At 30.8% G+C, this 6,380-nt stretch overlaps 1 pseudogene; it reads right to left on the bottom strand.

Moving 5' to 3' along the window:
* Positions 1-3,917, bottom strand: part of LOC112694278 — a 7,778-nt pseudogene extending 3,861 nt beyond the window's left edge.
* Between the last annotated feature and the right edge of the window lie 2,463 nt (positions 3,918-6,380).

The raw sequence follows: 6,380 nt of genomic DNA, 5'->3' as shown, positions 1-6,380 counted from the left end.
ATATGTGCGTACATCGTACGGATTAATAATTTAAACTATACTAATTTAAAACATCAGCTGAAGAAAATAACTAAATCAAAGCATCAGCCGAAGAAAATAACTAAATTAAAACATCAGCCGAAGAAAATAACTAAATCAAAGCATCAGCTGAAGAAAATAACTAAATTAAAATATCAGTCGAAGAAAATAACTAAATTAAAATAACTATTCGTTGATGATGCGTAATCGAAAGATATTATTCATAAATCGGTCTCGTACCCCGTTGCACGTGCGTCGTAGTACGCCAAATCTAATGGAATTTTTTTCTCCGGTACACGTGCCGGTACAGCACACAGAACAGAGAGGCAATTCGACTGAACACGCCTGCAGTTTTAGTGCGACGACGTGCTTTCCCTTGACGCCGATGCGTAGTAACGAGACGTGAGGGTACTTGTCGTTATCAAAATATTAATAAACAAACGCCGGATAAACAATGGAAATCCGAGCGTGAAAAATAACCGGGCGGATGCGTGTGCGCGAAAAGGGTCACGCGCAATTCGGCCACGAGGCGTACGTAGAGCTACGTATAAGGTATCTGTGATGGGATTTTTACGACGTTTTACGAACAGGGAACCGGACCCTCCTTTGTACGCGCCTTTTGTCCTCATCCTCTGCGTCCTGCCACGTGGTGAACACAAAACGTGGACGCGTATGGCGGGGGCGGGCGGTGTTTAGTTCTCTGAAATTGCATTCCTATGCAAATGTCCACCGCACGCAAACGGCAGACGAAGAAAAATAAAAAAAAAAATAATAGCAGTGACTCGAACCCCACCGCCGGGCTCAGGTAAGGATTTATCAGCGTCGTTCCATCGCGTCGCATATCATCGTTTTGCACACGTCTCCTCCGCACGGTATTAACAAAACACGCATCGCTTCGATGGATTCAGATATTCTATACCCAGTGAAGAAAATCTGAGACGTAGTGGTTCTCGATTAGTTCAAACCCATCTTACGTGTGCTTATGTAAATGCTTTTGTTAAAATTTAAAAAATAAATCCAATTGTTTCCAAAATGTTTTCCATTTTTTTTCTTTTATGTAATAATTATATAACGTTATACTTTTATTGTAATTATTACAATTATTCTACACACCTTTGTAATAATACAAAAAACAAACGTTTACTTCGAAAACACGAACACAGAAATTTATTTGATTCAACACTTATGTTCGGTTGCATAAAAAGTCATACATATTGCTGACGAATGAACTAATGGCTCATTAATGATTTTAATGTCTTGTTAAATCAATATACAATTTTTCAAATTCTCCAAGGAGAATAATATATTTAATTTATAATCTCTTATTTAAAATAAAGTTTTTAACAATTATTGAGTTGATATCACATGGTTGTTATCGCGTTTAAAATAATTTTATATTTCAAATTTTTTAATATTTGTTTATTGTGTAGTATGTGCCGTACTAGTGTACTACTGTTATAGTACCGTTAACTTATTTATTTCTATTGAAATGACGGATTTGAGCTTGATTTTTTTTTTAAATGCAAGAACTTGCACATTTTTTTGTAATTATTAATTAATTCAAGCTTCAAGTTTAATAACTAAGGATTAAAAATTTAAAATAAGGTTTATCATATTAAGTAGTTAATATTGTATTAAAAAAATCTAGTCAATATAATATATGAACAGAGATTTTTTTAAAGACATTTTGATTTCAAATTCGGATAAAATTAGATAATTAATTTGTGGAGACGTAAACAACGCACCGCGAATCGTCCAAGTTATTTACAATATTGTCAGTGGATAAGGGGAAATCCCATGTTCTAGAATATGCGATGATTATCTCGTTAAGGTAATTTCGAGAATTTTCTAGACAATCGACGCTGATATATATATATATATATACCGGCTGGTCAGACGCTCATTCAATCAGTCCGTGAGTACAATCCGCGACACACCGTGAATTACACTCCGCGACATATTCGGCAATTTCTCCGCAATTGTAACGCGTATCGATAAATTAAAGAATAACGATTTTACTTATTTTAATTTAAAAATATTATTCATAGGTACTTGAAACACCTAAAGCAGGGATTCCCAACCGCTGTGCCGCCGCACACAAGTGTGCCGTATAATTTTTGTAATTTTATAATTTTTTAAGTATAACTAAATGTGATAGTCAAAATTATAATTTATATTTAGATAGCATCGACTTCAAAATTCCCTTGAAAATAAAAAATGATAAAATGTCCTGATAAAACAGCTATAATATTATATGGGATCCTATACTACCCGATACGGGTATTACAAGCAGTTGCGTTGACTTTTACCACATACTAAAATTACTACATGAAAACATAGCCGGTGCTCATTATAGTGAAAATTGAGCGCTTGTAATTGTTACGTATTATACTGTATAGTTATTTTGATCAAGAAATATTGTAAGTTAAATTTAAAAATGGATAGATTTTAAAAAGAGGATAAACTAACAAATGACAGTGATGTTAGTGCAAATGACAACTATTTAAATATTGAAATTAATATTAAAAAATCAGCTTTAATAAGTGATAAAAGTTTAAATTTAAAAATTAAACGTTAATATGTTGATAATTATTTATGTTTTGGATTTACGTGGAATGGTGGCATTGATTATCCTTTAACAGTTTGTATCATTTCAACTGTTTCACCCGTAATAGAGGAATTATGTAAAAAACACCAGTCTCAAATGTCAAATTAAATTTGTATTATATATATTATATTAATATAATTATTTTATTGTATATTATATATAATTATGATATTATGTATATTCATTATTATTTATTTAAGTGTGCTGTGGAAATTTTTAAAATGATCAAGTGTGCCGTTAAGTAAAAAAGGTTGGGAATTCCTGACCTAAAGTACACCAATATATTTTAAATACACAATGAAATTTTAAAATAAAATTTTTTTGACAAAAATGTATTCAACCTATTATATTATTTATAGTAAAATATATTACTTTTATAGCAATAATTTAATAAAATTACTTGGTATTTTTTTTCTGATGGTGTAAGAGGATTTAAAAGAGGAGTCATTAAATATCTCCTGCATGGGTAACCTCCATCTCCAAGAATATAACAATCTCCAAACTCATTGCTTTCTAACTTGGCACGAAGTAAACTATTATCAAAAATAGTGCTATCCTGCACTGATCCGGGCCATCTAAAACAAGCGTCAAAAATAATATTGTTATATTATATTTTTAATTATTGTAGTAGAACCCAAACATTCTGGGTATAAATGTTACCTTGCAACGTATCGGTTATCTCTAGATTACTATTACATACGGCCTGTACATTAAAGCTAAAGTAAAACTTTCTATTACGGTATTGTTCCCCAACATCTTGGCAAGGAGACTGAATTCTGATATGGGTACAGTTTATTACTCCAATTACTTGAGGATTTTTATGCATTTTATAAAACCCAACTTTTGTTTGTTGTATTTCTTCAATAGTCGATGGCAGTGTAATCAACTTTCTTCGTAGTTTCGCAATTTCATAACACACTCGTTTAATAATACGACATACTGACGATTTATGAATGTTTACCAAATCGCCTATTACTGCCTGAAAAAATGTATAAGAATAAGTCAGTGACAGAGTGATAGGATATTTCATGAGGTTATATACTCTTCTATAAGACCCATATATTTTATCTTGCCTTAATTAATAAGAAATAATAAATAACATTATTTTTGGCTCTGAGGAAGGTTTAAATGTTTATTATCTATCATCACCTGATTTAATCATAAATAAACAATATAATTACTTGGAATGTTCCAGTAGCAAGAAATCGCAATGTAACTAATATTTGCATTCAAGATGGAATTGCATAATTTCTTCTTGTGTCGTGTTGAATATTTTCCCAATCAAATGCATCAATTCACCAAACATAATTTTGGAATGACTAAAAAAAGGCTTATTTATTAGGTACCTTATTAATACATACCTATATATATAAATAATAAATTAGATTTAAATACCGGAATCTACGACTGAAATCTACATCATCAAAATAAGTCAGTGGATCAGATCTATTTCGAAACACCCATGATTTTGGTAAACGTATCAATATATTTAGGATAAAGTCTTCTTCGTTCTTATTCGATGATGATGATTCATAATATAATGCCATAATTTAAAAGTAACTATCGAATAATTAAATATGACACGAACAAAAAAATATAAAAATAATAGGTAAATAATTATGTTTATGTTATCACTTTATCAGTTATAAAATGTATGGATAAATTACTTACAGATAACACGTTTTAACGAATCTTAAAAGTTTAGCGATCTGATATTGGATGATAATCTAATGGACCGTTAAATATTTAAAGAACGTTTATGCAACGAAATTTGTTTAGCGAGTCATTAAAGCTGCTATCGGTCCGTTAAACATTTAACGATATTTTATACAACCGAGCATTAGAATATCTTGTATTAACACGTTTCGCATCATGGCCACTACCTATCACAATAATTTAATTACAAGTTACTTAAATCAGATATTGCATTGATTTCGAACTTCGTGAGACCAGTGAGACCTTTCTTTTATATTGTTCATAATCTCGTCAAAGTTTGGTCGCTTGTTTGATGTGTTCACTTAGAACGCAATCATGTACTATCGTCCCGTAAGCATCTGGAGGTCGGTTGATCAATTATTAGAACCATTGTTCTAAAGTAAAGGATACTGGAAAACGATTCGTGCTATCCATTGAACGCGTTAGAAGGTAGTTTTGGTGCGCTTAGCTTTCAATGTTTTAGGTTTTTCGCCAAAAGTATTTTCCTTGCAATTCATATTAAAATAAACATTTTTCTAGAAATCACAAACGTCCGATTAATATTAAATGTTAACGAACTAAACGTAGTAAACTGCACGTGCCATCGATTACGTTAAGATTATATGATATCATGATCGAATACTACTGTGATATTTTACGACTGACTTATATTTGAGCTTCAAATCCACCTTCCATCGGGTTTCAGCACGTTTCCGAGTTGCGCACGCGTGCCCACCGCTATTAACAGGCAAAGAGGACTGCAAAACGTGACCGAATGCGGGACACAACCAATGAGATCCATGCAACGTGTGACGTGTGTATCGGAAGGATTCGCGATAAAACGGTTATTGTTTTACGTTTTTGTACAACGTTTATTTTGTAATACGTAAAACTAAATTCAACTCGAACTATTCGATAGACATTTAAATAATAACTGGATAATATGAATTTCCGTCGTTAAAAAACGATTTAATTCTCGCAAAAAATAAAAGTACTCGTAATTTAGTTTAATATTACGTCAATTATTCGTTCAACGCTCTTCCTTTCAGGGCATTAGTGTACTTATAACATCTGGGTCAGGATGGTCGAACCTGCGGTCCTCGAAGCCTTTTTTTGGGCGCTCCTCCATAGAAGACTTATATTAAAAAAAAAATTACAATAATATTATAACAAAATCGTCATATGATTGTATACTTCTCATGTTTTTTTACTATAAAACGTAGGTATACGTGCAATGAGTAACATCTAAAACAGGAGTTGGCAAGTCATTTCTATTGGATACCTAAATATTAAATAATAAATCAATGAGATCCGGTGAAAAAAATCATTGTCAAATCTTTTATATTTGAAAAATAGCAGTATAAACATAATAAAAATAATTATCGAGTTATTACAATAAATTTATACTAAACATTATTAGCAGTATAAAACTAGATTTACAATCAATTTAAATTAAAAAATTATAATATTAAGTAAATAATAATAGTTTTATATAATAATAATAATTTACCAAATAATTTAATGCGAAAAATTTAATTTATTTTTCTTAACCAGTTATTTTAAATCGGTATCTTATGTACAACAGCTTATGCGCAATATGTCTTCAAAATAAGAGTCTGTTAATTGTGTCCAATATTTTTTTTCTAAAAATAAATTGTTGAAAATAATACTTCTTAAATGTTTGTTGAACCAAACATCGTAACCAAGTTGATTACCAGTTGCTTTCAGCTTGGATACTTGTCAATTACATTCTTAACGCAGAAATCTTCAGTTAACGCAATTATGTATATTTTCATGGAGACATCTTCCTATAAGTCGATTATTTCCATTTGAAGTTTTGATTTTGAAAAATTTAATTATCTTTCAGCTACATCAGTCCATTCTCCGTCTGGGAGAACGTCGTAAGGAGTTCTTAAGAATAGTGATAGTTTTCTGAAAAGTCTTTGAATCTTGCATAAAACTCCTTCATAAGATCTAACAAAAAAACTTAAAAATGTTTCGGAGTTTTTAATTTCAGAATGATTTTTGTATTCAAATTCATATGCAATGTAAATTATAT

Source organism: Sipha flava, unplaced genomic scaffold, assembly GCF_003268045.1.
Source record: "Sipha flava isolate LNK unplaced genomic scaffold, YSA_version1 126_pilon_pilon, whole genome shotgun sequence".
NCBI classification, from domain to species: Eukaryota; Metazoa; Arthropoda; class Insecta; order Hemiptera; family Aphididae; genus Sipha; species Sipha flava.
This window is presented reverse-complemented; position numbering and strand designations above follow the sequence as displayed.